Raw genomic sequence first — 18,392 nt, 5'->3', positions numbered from 1 at the left:
TATTTAACTTAATTTTATTATATCGCGTATTAAAAATTATTTTCTGAGTTTTAATATTACCTCACAATTAATTCTTTAGAAATATGCAATGATATGATAAATTAATAATTTCGTTAAAATAATGTATATTTTTAACTATTTTTTTGTAATTTATAAAATGTTTTACCTTTGTTTTGTTTCGCTAAAAATACATCTGCATCTTGATAGTGTGATTCATTGATTTCAATAAATCATTCAAAATTATATATACTAAGCCTCGATTGTTTACATATTTATATTCTATTTTCTAAATGTCAACAACGTGAAATGTAAAAAAAGCCGGTTATTTATATTTCTTAATTTTGTACCTTTTCCCAAGATAAAAAAAGTTTACAGTTAAATATAATTAGTACGATTTAATTTAATATCACAAATTGATTTATATTCAATAATATTTTGAAAAAAATAGAGATAAAAGTAGACTTAAGAATGCTCTTCGTAGCACGGCGTCGCGGTATTAACTCATAAATACTTTTAAATTATTATGATCCCTCAACTAGTTTCTTTACGTATAACTAACGACGGGTAAGTGAAAATTACTAACTCCTTAACGTTTCATTAATGAAAACGCTTCTATCTCCTCTAAGTAAATCCGCAAGTCACATCATCCATTTATTTTACACCTTCTGTAGAACCACAAGACCAGTCCTCCTTATACACCTAAGTTACGTCAACCGGCGCCAACTTAACCATTCTCAGCACATTAATCGCAGTCGTTGCATCCGCGAGACATGAATAAATTCCATGTGTATCCTGATGTACGCAAGTCAACAATTTTTTTCTCACAAATAAGCCAACTCACCCTTCGTCAGTTCGCCAAATCCTTGTTATGAAAGAATAACCAGTAAACACTCTTCGACTCCCAAACACGTAAATGGCATCCGTAGTAGTCGCCCCGGCAAAGTCGGACAAGTGATCGATAGTCAGGCGAAAAATTTCAGCAAAGTCTTCAGAAAAATACGGAAGAGAGTTCTCTATGCCGCGAGTTTCGCGCGCGACTCACGAGATAGAATTGACAGACGAAGACAGGAAGGAAAACGAAGGTGCTTACCGCGGAAAGGCGCGCAGTGGCCAGTCGCGAGACGCGTACCAAACCCAACTGAAGAGCGACGATACTGTCCCCGTGACCGCACCCCCGCCCCCGATTAAAACCACCCGCGCACGCGTTTCACCCCGAAACTACAGAGTATAGTTCTGCGTCTTCGGAGCACCACCACCCCATGTCGTCCTGGCGTACGGTACTGAGTGTCTTACGTGGATCGCGATTGATCCTGTATATCGTGAAAGACACCACGAACTTATGATTGCCCAGTGAGACGTGGGATTCTCAAGAGAAATAACTAATGCGCGGAATACAAATACCCGACGAAATAATATGAACCTATGTTATTTCGCCGTATGTATAATGTTATGATTTGTTAAATGAGACAGTGAAATATATATAACAATTATCTAGTTTGTTTTTCCATAAAGCAGTCCTTAAACAATTTGTTGATATATATAGTATGTCTCAAAAGCAACAGTCAGATTTCGAAAATAAAACATTATCGATAAAAATGTTTGACATAAAAATTGTATGCTCTGAAAGGGGATAAATAATATTAAAATTAATTTTAAAAAAATTTTTTAAGGTCGTATGAAGTTTATCGCCATTTTTGTAAATAGAATTTATAATTTTTTTTACATAATATGATTTCTCTATGTATTTTGCATAAAAAAATTTTAAGGCAGTTTTATCAAACGATCATATTAAAAGATTCATATTATGTAAAAGAATAAATATAATTCTGTTTTAAAACATGATGAATCTTTATAATTTTAGAAAACAGATATCTTCAAATATATTATATTAATTTTATCAGTATTTGTCTCTCTTCAGATTATGCGATTTTTGTCTAAAACCGTTTTCTCGATAATGCTTTATTTTCGAGATATTTGACCGATCCGGAATTTTTTCCGGGACACGTAGAAGCGTACATGTAGAGAGTGAAAGAGTGACAGAGAGAAAGAGAGAGGCAGAGAGAGAGAGAGAGAGTGACAGAGCGTTTATTAACATTCTAGCGCAAGCTCTTTAAGAAGAGACAAAAATGATACAAGAAAAATACAGAGAAAAGAGGCGACATATAAAAGTCTACGAAAATAATAAAAATCAACAAAAGTAATTAAATGAAAGGAAAAAAATATAAAAGTAGAAGATATAAAAGTAAAATTAAAGAAAACAAAATGAGACGTGCGCAAGATCACTGAGCGACAGTTAAATCTGGATAGATTAATTTACAAAATAATTAGGAAAGAGAAAAAAATAACATTAGACAAAATAATTAAAAAAGAAAGATGTAGAAATATCGGTAGACAAGAGTGACAATAAAATAAAATTTTTCGTAATAAGATTAATTATTACGAAGAAAATTATCACACATGAACTGAATTGAGAGGCGATGAGCTAGTATAGGTATTGCATTCTGTTGCAGACGACAGAGGAGTTCACGTCTAAATGAATCTAAGGATTGAAACTTCCTGATGTCTATAGGGAGTGAGTTCCAGAAGGAGGTGCAGTACAAAGGAAAGTTTATTGAAGGTAGGAAGGGTTAGTAAGGTCAAGCAAAGAGGCATGTGTGGCATCGTCTCAGTTGAGAAAACGAAGGCTGCTGACAAGATATAAATTCCCGAATGGAAGAATGAGAAGAGTAGGCAGCAAGTATTCTTCTGTCATCCGAAGTAAGCCAATCCAGTTTGCAATAAAAATGAGAAACGTGTTCGTCGCGACGCAGATTGAAGATGAAACGCTCGCAGGCGTTCATCAGACGCTTTAACTTGAGCTTCATTTGCTCGGTAAAATCGGTGAAGATAGGAGCGCAGTAATCGAAGAGAAGAAATATCGGGGAGGACATTGAATGAACGAGTGAACGAGTGAATGAGTGAGAAAGAGAGAGAGGAAGAAAGAGGGAAATATGAATTATCTCAAATATTTCACTCATCTAAAAAAGCAGAAAAATTCGTAGAGATATTTTATATGAATTTAAACTGTTTTATGTTTTCCGACGTGTATGCTTTCTCTTAATATTATTGAAAAGAACATCTAAAATTCTAAAGTATACTAAACAAATATATGCAAGGAAACCAATATATGTAAAATTTTATTTTCATCCTTCTTCATTAATAATTTAAACCAATATTTCTGTTTAATAATTATGTGTGTTTGATGGACTTTACTATAATTATGATTTAATCTTAAAAGAAAATTGTTTCTTTTATATTTTAACAAACTTCTATGTTAAAATAAAAAAACAAAATAAATAATTTATTTTGTTTATTGTTAAATTGTGTAATTAAAAACAATTCTTAATAACTCTTAATATTTCATACTAACTGATTAAACATCACGTATTGATTATATTTTAATTCTACAAGAACAAAATTTTTACAAGTTTTTTAAACTAAAATAGTTAAAAGAGAAATATTGAACTTTAAGAAAATTAAATATTTATAAAATATTTTAAAATATTTAATTTTTGTTGTTGTTTAAAATATTGTTTCTCACATGTTCCATACAACCTATATTTTATTTAATATTCTTTTAATACTTTAAATAAGTAGAATATGTAACATTAATGACATGTATAAACATCGCAAAATCATATCTTGTTAAATTTAAATAATTGAATATATATTACATTGTATAAGTTAATGCTTTCTTAATTAGCTGTTTGTATTCAGTAATTTAAATTAATCATGTTACATGACGTTTAGTAATGATTTCGGTACGTTATATATTACCGATAATTAATTTCTATAATAATATTGTTGATGATAGTGTAAATTTCGATAAACTTCGATATTCGCTTCAACTATTTGCGTCACAATAACTTCTGTACGTGAGTTCGTACTTATGTTTCTCAAGGGAGGCTGTATAACGCGTTAACGCGTTAACTCATAGTTAGAATATATATCCTTGAGGATTACTACGCTAGACAATGTCTACTGCCATGCAGCGAAGGAACAGTCAGAAATTCGAGAGGCAAGCATCGCCGAAGAACATAGTATGTAAGACAATAATAATGCTAGCACAAGTAAGTTTTTCTCTAAAAACTTTAGCTCTAAAATCAAAGTCCACTTTCTTTATTTGACTTGCAAATTTTTTTTACTACTGCAATGTAGCTATAAAGGTATTATAAATTTTTTTAACAATGCTTTAATGATTATAGAGAGATCAAAAAAAAAAAATTCTAATAAATAAATAGAAAACATTTATGTGTTAATTTTGTTAAATAAAAAGTTTCTAGTTTTATACATCAATAGAGATAATTCGCTAAATATTCCGCAACGGTAAACAAGTTATTGTAATAAAAATTCTACTAGGTATCTGCCTGAAGCATTGTTCGAAACTACGTCGAGGGATAATGGTTTATATAATAGCATCATTTATATGCCTCGACAGGGTAGTGGCGTTCTCGTGAACAGAAAATTACAGTGCCTATCTGCAAGGTTGTCTGGAAGGAGAAGCAGAATGAAAAAGACCGGCATCGATCTATACAGGCTGGATAACTACGTTGCTCTGAGTATGCTCATAATGTGAAGAACCACAAAAAACCACGAACGTGTCTAAAGGATTTATCCCCTTTATTCACAGAATCTTAAAAAAGAACGCAGGAAAAAGACGCCGATAAAGATGTACCATCGCTTCCTTCAGAAGCTTTTGTTTTTGACATCCTAACGTGCCCGTCATTTCCACGATAGTCGGGAAAATACAATTTCTACGAAAGGCTTTCGGTAATACAATCTATTTGTCGATGCATTTGGAATATCGAAACCGTGTTTGATTTTGAAGCCGATTAGAAAGTACGTAGAGACAAAAAAAAGGAACGTAAAGCCATTTGCTTACATATTGAATGCTGAGAATACGAAATCAGGACGGAGTTGCGAATTACTTTGTAAAAATGTGCAAAATAGCATTTTTAGCAAAATAGTTTATATTTGATCTATTAATGAAACTATGTGTGCATGCGTCTTATTCAAAATTTATTACTTATAAGCTATTTTAATTTATTACCATGATAATACCGAACATTAATTTATTTGTGTAAAACTAAATGTAAACCCAAATTTTAGCGTATATACAGATGTATATACAGGGTGTTTAGAAATAGTTGGCCGAACTTTAAGAGCATATTCCACTCATTGTAAGAATGAAAAAAAGTTATATAAACATGGGTTTGAAAATGCTTCCTTTCCAAGTTATAAACATTTTTTTATTGACTTTACAAAAATTGTTGGAAATGATTTCCTTCCGAAATTTTCTTTTTGGATCAATTTTTTTCACCTACACTTAATAATAACAACTACAGACAATTTTTGGAAACGCAACTCCCTATATTATTAGAAGACATTCCACTACAGATACGCAATCAAATTTGGTTTATGTATGATGAAGCTCTAGCACATTTCAAACGCATTGCTCGAGAGTTCCTGAAAAATAATTACATCAATACATGAATTGGTAAAGGAGGACCCATTGCTTGGCTTGCACGTTTTCTCGATTTAAACCCTTTGAATTTTTACTTATGGGGGCATTTTAAAACTCTCATGTATGATACTTTTGTTGCTACTGTAGAAGTACTTTAAAATTGTATTATTGCTGTGTGAAAAAATACAAAATACTCCGAGAATTTTTGAACGTTTTCGACAATCCATGCAACGTCAATGCAAAGCATGCATTGATGCAAAAGGAAATTATTTCCAGCAATTTCTGTAAAATCAAAAAATGTTTATAACTTGGAAAGGAAACATTTTCAAACCCATGTTTATATGACTTTTTTTTATTCTTACAATGAGTGGAATATGCTTTTAAAGTTTGGCCAACTATTTCTGAAACATTCTGTATAACAAATTCAATATATATATAATATACTTTTTTTAATATTAAATAATTTTAATATAATCGACATCTTACTATAATCGAAGTGTATTAACATGTAAATTAAGAACGTGTCTATGCCGATCAATATATTGAACGGTACTGATTTCTTAATTTACGATGAAATTTATTGGCATCATAAATTCTTTATTATATTTCATTAATAAATTGCATTAGTCTAAACATTGACATAGGCTCGTGTTTTCGATTAATAATCGCATAATCCAAATTGCTGTGGTATAATTAGCTGTGGATATGCTCACGGTGAACTTTCTAATCGTCAGGAAACTATATCGAATTATAGTTCTAGTTAAACGCGTGTTATCCTGTACCAGAAGCAGCTTAGCTTCAACGGTGCTAAGGTATAATATAAGCCAGCCGTCGCGGCTGGAAGACGCCATAACCCTTTCCTGATGAAATTCCGGAACTAATCTTTGAGTGTACGATTTTAACTAAGTTCCGCATCATAAGGGACACAAGGTTCCCATGCAACAGCGTAAAACCGTAATGTCAACTTAGGATATATTATAGTGTAGTCGTCTAGGAGGAATTCCAGTTTCCCTGTTAATCACCGAAGCTAATTAGCAAAATACCAATGATTCCAGCCAGTTTCTAGTTGTGAATAATCGCATGTGATATGACAATTATGCGCCTTGGCTTCAATTATTTCTCAATTTACCTTATTCAATCTCAGCTTACTCTTTTATGCAAGTATTAATTAAGCAGAATAATTATAAGTAACAGCAAAAATATAATTTCGTAATCTGATATATAATCGATCGTATCGTCGCAAAAAAATGTTATTGAAAAACATTATCTGAGATAATGTTTTGCTAAGCAATCGAATATGGGCGTTATAAGAAAAATATTTCTTTATTAAAAACAATGCCAAATTACAATAAATATCAAATTAATTTTTCATTAAGTTTATTAAATTGTCACACATGCTTAAATACTTTGTAAGAGACATTCATAAAGCTAAGATAAATTAAGGTACATACATCCTAAAACTTTACCACTCAAGTTAACGTACACTTCAACCCCTATACACCACTGATAAATGATTTTAAGATATTTTCAGGGATTCCAGAGAACGTATAAATACAGCTCGATATACATCAGTCTACCTAAACACAAAGTCTAAAATAGCTAAAGGGCAACATACCGCTGTTTACCCTACATCAATCTCGATTCGTACATTGGAGGCTTCACACATTATTACTTTTGTATCGATTGATTTAAGTTCGTATATATTGTTTGAAATTTATACAAATTGCCTGCACGATATCTATACATTTATTCACTGACAGAAACAATCAACTTGTTAAATCTATTCTATCGTCTCAATGAAAACCACTACTATCAACATCACCACCGCTATCTGTAATCGCTTGTTCATACGAATGAAAAACCGTCAGTGGCATGAAAAGATACAAAATGTTACAGAATTTGGAATCGCAGATGGTGATGACACTCGAGAATGTTAGACGCGCAAATTAATTAAGAAAATTCCGTTGAGACAATGCGTTGAAATCACGAGCGCTAAGCTTTAATTTGATACTCTCTCTTTATATTCATAATTGCATTAACTTTATAAATGCATATCCAATATATACTATATTAAAAAAAACATGTAATTATTTGACAAAAATAGATAAGTCATTAAAAGTCACTAAATATCTTTTTTTTCTTTGAATAATATATAATATTCGCATATTTCCGTAATTTTCAATATTAAATATTTTTAACGCATTGAATTAAATTTTTATTCAATAGAATTTTGCATTGAAGAATATAATATTACAAAATGTTCAATGAACCTATCATGTATTATATCCATGAATATGTTATTGAATTATTAATTTTAAACCATAGCATTAATAAACTCGTCAACATATACTCGTATTATCGAAAAAATCAATTTTCCTACGTTACTTCAAGTTTCATTGAAAAAAAGAAACAAAGAGAAACATTCTATTACTATATAAAAATCGGGCGGTCTTTTAGATAATATCAGAAACATTCGAAGGAAGGTTACGATGTTTGTCAGGAATCGTAAACCTTCGACCTACAGTAGTCAACTTTGCAAAAACATGATCCCTCATCGGCATTGGCGTTCGCGTTGGGATGTACGAGAGAAAATATGCGTCGCAAAACGCCTCTTCGACACTGAACTCGTCTCGACGAAAGGGCGATGCTTTTTACTCAATGATACGTCGACTTTTGGAACTGCAACAGGTACATGTTTTCGAGGAACCGCAAGGCTTTGACCTTCTACTGGCGACAAAAGTTCTCGAGAAAATTTACTCATCAATTAATGGAGACGGCGCTGCCTTCTTATGAATTCGTTCACGCGATTTCATTCGAAGCGAATCTCGTTGAAAGATTCATGCGACTCGTATTATCGATTGGGATTGGATGCAAATACAGTCAGGTGGTGACAAAACGCCGGTCTTTTGCTCTTTTTTCAGGAATTCATTTACATGTAATTTCGATAGAGAAAGCTGCAATATTAAGCTTTTAAAATCACGCTACTACGTGCATAAATGAGAGGGCTTCAGTACTACTTTAGTATACTTCAATCATTGCAAAAGATATTTTGCCATAACATTTGTTTGTTAGAAAACATTGGACTACTGTAAGTTCTCTTTCAACAATCATCGACTGCAGTTGCAAATAAATAATATATAATATTGGCTTACAATAAATTTGTGTTTAGAAAATCGATGGGGTTAGCTACATTTAAAATACAAGTTACTAGGTAGATATTAATAAAAGTTCTGTGGCAATTATATACGCTGTAACTTTTTAATTGTTGTTAAATTTTTATTTGATAGTATTAAAAATAAGATATGCGTTAGAATTAATATTTTTCTCATTCTCTTTTTTTTCATACTTAAAAAGTATTTACAAATTTTTAGTTTTTTTTCACATTTATACCAAAATAATTCGTTATTATATATAAATAACAAAATTGCATATGATATATAGTGTTGATATCAGAAATATGGAAGAAATTTATGATGCAATTGACCTGACGCAAAACTTGGAAAACACCTCAGATAGCTGCTCAGTAACTTTCCTAATCGAAACACGTATACGTTTAAGTGCAATCAGCATCGCGTAAAATCTACTTGAAGATATTACAAATGCACGATGTATCTTCGAAGTTTTGCTCGTCCAATTTCGTATAAAGTTTTGCCCACTAGTTTCCTATTTTTCTTATTCAAAATAGGTATACTATCAAGGTTCTTTTATCTTGTGCTCGCTGCATTCGCGGTCACGACATTGGAATGTTAAAATAAAACTTCGATTCATCGCAACGTTTGACGCAGAATAAAAGAGCGACAGGAACTGACTGTGCAATCCCAGTTAATATCGTTGAAGTCATATTTTCGCTGAATTAAACCGATTTCTTTATATTTCCCGTTTTACCTATTTGACTTTTGGTATTCAGAAACGTGACAGGAATTTTTTTTCATTTAGCACTCACATTTTACTGTTAAGATATTACGTTGCAAAAATTATGTTGCAGAAATTCATAAAATATATGTTCTCAAATTTTTTGCTAGTTCCTTCCGCTTCCTTGACTTTATTTTATTCACTTAACTCATTCCTTTCAAAATGAATTTCGCATAACGGATCGCATAATAACGGATATCTATAGTACTGCTGCATTTATAAAGATCGCTCGATTATTCTCAGCTTTTTTACTTGAAGCATGCGCATGTAAAAAGATCGGATTTATACGACCAAGTATAAATGCATAAATAATAGTCTACAATGTACGACTCTTATTAGCAGCGTACCATATTTTTTCATCTATTCATAATTTATAAGCGTATTATAGACAAAAATATCTCCGTAAAATACGTGTAACATTTAATAAATGTGTAACGTTAACCAAAATCAAAAGCATTTAAAAGTTAATAGTCATTTACAGTATAGTGCATTAATTCGCGTATTTCCTCACGAATAAAATGCTAGTACACAGTAGTTCACAGTAGTGTCACTAGAGCAACAATATCACTATTACAGTAGTGTTACTAATAGTGCTACTAGTAATGTTCAACAGAGTGGCACAGCCACGCAAATTAATTCACTGCACTGTACACTATCTATTACAATTATTTTTGCTTTTATGTGTTTTTAGTTAAAATATATCAAAAAATACGTTTCGTGTGATAAATCATAGGTAATTGATGAAGAAAAACGTTTCGTTTTACGCAGGAATTTAAATAAAAATTTACGTTGTAAAGTTTTAAAATTCACATAAAACTTTTAAAGACCTAAAAAGAGTGTGGAAAGAACATTCGCCAATCGCCGTGTTACTTGGAAAAATGTTACTCCAATTAAATTCGCTAGCAATAAAATAACTTCCTGTCACATAACTATTAATTTCTTTAAATCATTACGCCTGAAAATTATTCATAAATGTCATAAAAATGAAAATCGCGAAATAAAAATTTATACGGCAGTTTGGCGATTCCAGTGATTAAATATTTTAACAAAACTGAAAATACTGTTTTACGGTAGATTTGCCGAGATCGTATACGAAAAGTGAGTGACAAACGTAGGAAGATGGTCGAAAGTAATTTTATACTTACTTCAAGCGATATGTTTTTTACAGGTTCGCGTACGCGTGATGGGAATCGCGTGGGAAAGGGCGTGGTCCGTTCCATCTTTCTGTTTCAGAGCACGATCCTGCATTGCTTTCGAATGCAGACTATGAATAGCTTTCGGCAATCGATACGGAATTCATTGCAAATCACTACATAACAAATTGACGTGCTTGACATGCTTATTGTCAACACGTTTATTTATGTTGAATCGCTTTGCTAGTAAAGCTAAAATATCTACCAGCAAAATTATACTATTATCAATAATTATTAGATTTAGTTACTAGTACGAATCCGTTAACTTTGAATAATAAATTTTACGATATTATCGATTTATTTGTATTGGAAATTAGTTTTCTTCGGAAATAAAGTTACTATAACTTTCTCATTACATGAAATATAAAATATAAGAACACATTTTGGGAATAAAATTTTAAACTTAAAAAAAAGCATGTTTCTAAAGATAAATTTTGTTTATAATATTACAAAAAGATATGTAATATTTTTATTAAACTTTTTAAATTGTAATTACTATTCAAAAAAATGAATAAATAACGTATTTTTCAATTTATATTGTTTCTCGATCGTTCTTTTGATATATTAATTTATATTTTTATTTAGGAAACATTATTCTACATAATTATAAAATATTATATAATAGTTTCATGGAGATTGAAGTAAAAAAGTAATCAAAATATATTTTTTTTATTATAAAATGTTATTTAAAAAATTAATTGCATAGTAGAAAAATTTATCGTATAGCAACGTTAGCAAATAAAAATAACATTATGTAATTCAAAGACAAGGTTACGATACAAGATAACGTTAAAAAGTTCGATTACCGCAAGGATAATTTTAATATACATTATTAAAATTCCAGAAAAACTCGCTTGTAATTATCCATAAAATTGTCGTGTGTGACCAACATAATATTAATTAATTTTCCAATTAACCCAGATTTACATATAGAAATATTTAATATGGAATTTTGCTAATTCCAGTAAAAATATTACAAGTTCAATATATTGAAAATACAAAATAGTGTGATAAACTGTGAGCACATAAGTGTATGTACGCGCGCGCGTTTGTGTATGTGTTGCGTGCGTGCGTAAATATGAGCGTGCATGCGTGCGTGCGTGCAGGAGTCCGTGAGTGCATGAGTGCGTAAATGTATGTGTGCGTGTGTGTATGCGCGAGCGCATCTGGTGTGTAAAATATAAATTTCTCTACAACTTTATATATGCGTAAAACTACATACATATGTATAAACATAAATTACGTTGTAAACTTGAAAATCAGCTTCAAAATTAATTTCAAGTGTAAATGTGTGTCAAAAGACTTTAAACCAGCATTTCTCATAAATAAATTTAAATTCCTATCTTAATAACTTTAATTTTATTTTTGCAAAGAAGAATATCCAATTATTTTGATAACATTGGAATTTATCAATAGCGTTTCTTCTTAACAAATGACGATAACGTCTCAGCTCTATTTATACTTTAATTTCAAATAGTGAATCTTAGTAGTGAAAGAGTGTATATTAATATGAATATAATCCTTAAAAAAATAAAAATAAATTTTAAAAAGCGATTTCATTACTAGATAGGATTGTAGAAAAGTGAAAGAAATGAAAGAAATGAGGAGAGTAGAGGAAAGCAGCATTTACGTCTCCATTCGCGAGATGTAACAGCACTTTTATTGCAAAATTGAGACATTCAAAAATAGAAAACAATAAATTAAATTTAAAAGCGAGAAGAAAAATTCTTTTCGTAAAAAATGGCGTATTTTTATGTCAAGAGTAGTAATGTCTACCCACACATAGAAATAGAAAAATGTAATTTAACAAAATATCAAAGAAATAATATGTGAGTGCGTGATGAAAGAAGATATTGAAGTTATATGATGTTACACTGAATACGCCTGATACGTGGTACGATGAAAATTACCGCGTACAATTTACGCGAGCGGAAGATCATAAAAATGAACAGGATGCGAAAAATACGTGGATGCGCATTCTCTCGCGCACGAATGCGCGAGAAAAATTGGAAGATGCATTGCACCTATGCATAAGCAGGCACAATAATAGAGGCAATAACGCTCTTTTAAAATATATCAGGCAAAGTAAAATTATTGACTTATACTTTTTAAAGTCTTTCGTGTGAAATATTATTTTTTTAATAATAATTTAAATTAAAAATGTTTTTCATTAATCTATTGTAATTATTAATTTATTAATTTCTTTATAAATTATCTTCAAAATGATAAATTGCAAAATTGTTGCTAATGCAACAATTTTGCAATTTAAATATAAACTTATTGTAAATGTAAGCAAAAGAAAAAAATAATGAAATTTATAGAATAAACATAGAGAAATGTTTGAATACATTATAGGCCTATTTTCACCCGTTACCGTTAGCGCTTTATGTCATGTTGCAACCGAATCGCGAGTGATAATCTACACGACTGGCATTCCGCTGGCGTGTATATTCACAGAATAACGAGTTTCAACAAACAAAATACTGGAAACATATGTTTCATACAAATAATACCTGCTGCGAATAAATTCTGTATCCCAATCTTTGAACTCGTCACTCAATACTAACATTTGTTTATATAGCTATCGTTATGAGTATGCAAAAGAAAAATATTTACGCACAATACAAATATTGCTGTTCTCTTGGCAGTAGAAAAGTCTATCTTTACAAAAAACATGAATTTATTACGAAAAAAAAACAAGAGATATGTATATGTATACGTGTGTGTCTACATGTGTAAACGATATCGTTCAATATTACCTAAATCATTGATATTTAAATTGAATATATTTTAATTATGTATATATACTTAAATTAAATCACTTAGATAATTACATTATTATTTTAATTAGAAAAAGACAATATTAAAATTTTTATTTCCAAATTCATTTATTTGAGTTATTTAAACCTAATTAAAATGTTTTTGCTATTTTTGTTTAGCTAATTTATTCTTTGAATAAAAACAGAATACCATAACTTTTGTAACACAATATATAATATTATACAAATTAAATATTAAATAATACATATATAAATTTTTGTGCAGTTTAAAATCTAAACTTAGAAATTTATTTTAAGAATCACTTTTGATTTGTATTTTATAAGCAATCTAGAAAATATTTACGTATATCTCTATGTTGTTTGCGTGTGAGTCAAATGAAATCGTCAAATCCGTTCGTTGGTTGCAATTAGCTCTATGAAAGGCCACTGGTATTAACGAAAACCACAAGAGCCGCAAGTCCACCATCGACACTTAAAATGTTACAATCCCGACTGAATAGTACACTCTAAAAGCAGAAGAGCATCACTCTGCGACTGTACGCGATTTACGAGGGAGCAAACGACCACGAACTCGCCGCATTTTCCAATCCAGCGGACGTCAAACTTTAATGAAGTTTGCCGAGCCTCCAGTCACGTACGATTTACAGAAGATGACACCACGCCACGATTTTGCGACTGTTCTCATAGTCGATCCTGATCGAGACATGTACCACGATGTTCTTCTACAGCGGCGGACGTGTTTATACGGCGACATAGGCGACGAACGTCGCCGCAAAGATATTGCCCAAGGGTGAAAAGCTTTTTACTTCGCGGGAACGTTTTTGCGATCCTTTCTAGCTTGTCTCCGCTAAAACGATCGGCGTTTGATACCATTTGCACAGCCTTGCGTTGCTGTCATTGAAAATTTTTCTTACTGTACATTATCGAGACGTTTCAAGATACCTTTCTAAATTTAGAAGCATCGTCTGACATTGCACTATGTGAAATGTTACATTGAAGTATTAGATTTTGTATTCCTGACTTTACAATATTTGACCTTTTGGGGACCTTTTAAAATCCCAAAATTTTTTAATTTATACTTTCTTGGAACCACATATGTATATGAACGTTTCGAGATCTTAGATTTATAGATAAATACATTCATATCTTAATTTATGAAAATTATTAGGTATTGAATAATAAAATTGTTTTTTTCTTGATGAAGTTTTAAAAAAGTCTTCATGTAAGCAAGTTGTGTGTACGTGTTTCTGTCTAATACACTAACTTCAATATTTAACATTTCAAAACAAGAATGTTTTTTTTTCTGTGCAGATATTAAAGCTTTAGATTTCAACAATTTATCAAATAATTTTTTTTACAAAATTAAATTATCAAATAATACAAATATTAAAATAAGATTAATGTGACAAAAATTTTCATATTATTGATAAATTAATAATTTATTATTGATTTTTATTTCATTTATTACTTTATAACTATTTTTTATTAATATTATCACATTTATTATTATTAATTATCATAATTGTACCATTGTTCATCAGTGTAATTTTATGTTTATTTTTTTCATTTTTATACATTTTTAAGTACTTTAATGTAATGTATTCTAGAAAGAAAGAAAAGTTATGTTTCTTTTCTTTTAACTAATTTTTGAGTATAAAGCCAAGTGTCATTCCTCTAATTAACAAATCGAGTTCTTTTCTAAATTAACAAACGAACATTCAATCGGTGATGAGAGAAATGAAACAAATTCTTGAAGGCAATTACTTGAGACTGAGACTAATAGTGAGCAATGGTTGGCTCTAATGACGGTTAATAACTACCACTTAAATTACGGCCGCATTAAACTGAGTAGATTGATTAAACCAATTTTAAATGTATACGAGAAAATTACGCTAAAAATTTCGTAATTGGATAGAATTACAAATAAGCCATGAATATTACACAGACTCAGGTTTCGCTACATTTCAGCTATAATCTACAGTTCTACAAAAAGAATTCTATTAATATTGTTGTTTCAAAATTATTTACGTATTATTCTCGCTCTATATTATTTACATATTATCTCAAAATAATTATTAAAAACCATTATATTTATCTCACAAGAATTATTGTATTGTAATAACTGTTGCAAATTGCTTCACATTACAATTGTACAATATTAGTCAAACAATCCTATAGTCACTGGATTTTCTTATTTTGAAAGGAAACATTGTGCTAGAATAGTAAATCACTGGAATGATAAAATATTCAAATAACGAATGCTCGGATAATGGAGGCCGTGATGTATCTTTCTCTGATGCTTCCGCCTACATCCAAAACGGATTCCAACGGTGTGAATGTCGAGGATGTGTTCTCAATGAATTATATAAAAGCCGTTTTTTGTTTCTTTAAAATATTAGCTGCTGTCAAGACATGTAACATGTCAGATCAAGAAACAAAAATCAGATCAGTTATGAAAATGTTGAAATCATATGTAACTGTAACGTTTGTACTTGTAAATTCGTACTTGCCAACATATGTAATCATGTGTCAATTGTATTTGAAACTGTCGCATCATACACAATGACAAGAAATGGTATTCGCAACTGTAATCACGAATGTTTATAAAAAATCATATTAATTGAATAGTCTGCATTGCCTTGATGAAAACGTTAGTAACGATAAAAAATAGATAATTCAACTGATGCGATTATTGCTGCAAATACAAATCGGTACAAAGTTAAATCTCGATCCATGTTTCATTATTGGAACTTTTATTGCAAGCATGCTACAATGGCGTTAAATAATAAATCGCAATTAATTGTTCCTCCGGCACTTTTCAGACTTTTGAATTTATGATAGTCTAGGGAAATTTGGCGCATTCTCTGTTTTTATGATATCAGGAATGAAAATTCATCAAACAGTTTTGTGATTTTGTTTCTTTTCTATTGTTTCAACAATTATTTATTTCATAATTATCATAATTTAATGTTTCTTAAGAATTCTTCAAAATTTTGATATACGTGTAAGTAAACTTATTTTCTTATATTTGTAATAATTAAAATTGTAAAACTGCTTCTTTTATTGCTATCAGATTTGTATGTCAATAAATAAACGTGGAATTAATTATTTTTATTACTTGTTTATTCTATATTCTGTTTTACTAAAGAAACTTTTTATTTGAACGTTATAGAAATTAATATACTTTTACTACTCTTTAAAATTATATTTTTGGATAGCACAATATAAAAACATTATAGAGGAATAATGAAATTTATATCTCGTTATATAAGTACAACACATTAAATAAATTATCCAATTCTTAAAAAATTTGGTAAATTCTAATAAGTAGTTTACAAGATTTTCTACTTTGTTTTGATCAATTGATTAAATATTCTATTTCAAAGATTTATTTTTGTACAAAAATTCTAGTTAACCTGCTATTTATGGATAATTCTCAATAGTTTGTGTAGAAATAATAGACTAAAAAAGTAAAACAAAACTTACAGAACTAGATTCTGAATCAAAAGAAGCAAATAAGCCGTTATCAAATAGTGATTTCTCAAGTCGCTAGTTTACATACGTTCACAATTACGCCACTGTTCATGGATTTATTCACAAAACTTTTAATCAGATTCAACTCACGTCTAAGCGAAGGAAAATGGAAATTGCGCTCATTAATTAACTACAGTCACAAGATAAGTGAAAACAAATATTTAAACTAGGGGACAACGGGTGCGCGATGATGAAAGAGAAGAAACGTATTCGGTGCGAATAATAAATAGCTACTTGGAATTCCTACCATCCAAATTTGCAGATGAGCGAAGGCGATGTAAATGACAACTGTTACATATAACCTAGTTGTTTAAAATAAATGTCTTTAGGCGGTATAACTCTGAAAGTTGTGTTAACCCTCATTCAACAAGCATGTTATTTTTCAGAACCACGAATGGATCTCATTATTCTTTTCTTGGAAAAGCTTACGTTATATAAGAATATTAAATATATCACGCATTTAAATGTGACAAAGAACTTAAATCATATTCAAATTTTCTTATTTCTTTGTCCATGTTTATATCAGGAAAATTTAATATCCTACTATTCTTTATTATAACGGCGACAAAGAGTAAAAACCCGAAAATTTTTGATCGATTATTTGTTAAAGAATAGTAAACTAAAACTAGAGCATGAATAAAATATTCCCAGTCATGTGAGAGATATTTTGTTTATTTAAAAATTATTTAAAAATTATTTTAAATTATTATATTTTAATCTTTCTTAACAAAATTATTATTAAAATTGTATTTTTAATACACTTGTTATGTACAGGTACTACCATGAATTTCGTAGATCATGTACTTATCCTATTGATCTCTGCTTTATCCCTTGGCTCGTGTAAAACGGAGCATCATTGTGGATTTTGTTGACCACTTGCCAACGTACAATGAACCGATTATAGTAAGCGTTGTATTTGGTATCCAGTTTGTTATTCCAATAAGTACTTAGTGGGATTAAAGCATCTAATCGCTTCAGTTCACCTGCTTGTTTGTAATCTCCCTTGTATTAGCACAATGTTCCGATAATCTCAAGATTTAGTTAATCCATAACCTTATTTAAAATAAAACTATTAATAGAATATGCTATTTCGTCTCATCATCGTTGTACTAATAATTATCACTAAATTCTAAAAACTATAAATTAGTATTTATTATGTATTGAACTCTCTGAATTCTTTGAAGTGGATTTTTACACTCTAAAAGTGTAAAAATCTTGCCAGTCTTGATAAAAAGTGGTTGGATTTTTACACTTTTAGAGTGGAATTCCACTCTTTTAGATGAAATTCCACTTCAAAGAATTTAGAGAGTACGTATAAATATAAAATTTTTGTTTTCTTTATTATATGTATTAAATATTTTGTTTCGTATAAATTTAGAAGTATATATCTGTGTATAATAGTTTATAACAGTTTGCAATAAAAAAAGTTTATTCTTTAGTATAACGTCAAGAAAGAATATAAAATTTTTA

At 30.0% G+C, this 18,392-nt stretch overlaps 1 protein-coding gene across 8 annotated transcripts in view; it reads right to left on the bottom strand.

Annotated features, from left to right (window-relative positions):
- LOC105205519 (glutamate receptor ionotropic, NMDA 2B) overlaps positions 1–18,392 on the bottom strand; it is a 198,741-nt gene that overhangs the window by 159,749 nt on the left and 20,600 nt on the right. For 6 of the 8 annotated variants that reach the window (XR_005575926.1, XM_026132491.2, XM_026132493.2 and 3 more), the window contains exon 1: positions 842–1,156. The exons of the other annotated variants lie outside the window; for them this stretch is intronic. The gene's annotated coding sequence lies outside the window, so the exon portion shown is untranslated. Of the gene's footprint in view, positions 1–841; positions 1,157–18,392 lie in introns of those variants that run through there. 8 annotated transcript variants of the gene reach the window in all.

Source organism: Solenopsis invicta, chromosome 11, assembly GCF_016802725.1.
Source record: "Solenopsis invicta isolate M01_SB chromosome 11, UNIL_Sinv_3.0, whole genome shotgun sequence".
NCBI classification, from domain to species: domain Eukaryota; kingdom Metazoa; phylum Arthropoda; class Insecta; order Hymenoptera; family Formicidae; genus Solenopsis; species Solenopsis invicta.
Note: the sequence above shows the minus strand (reverse complement) of the source record. Positions and strands in the feature narration are given on the sequence as shown.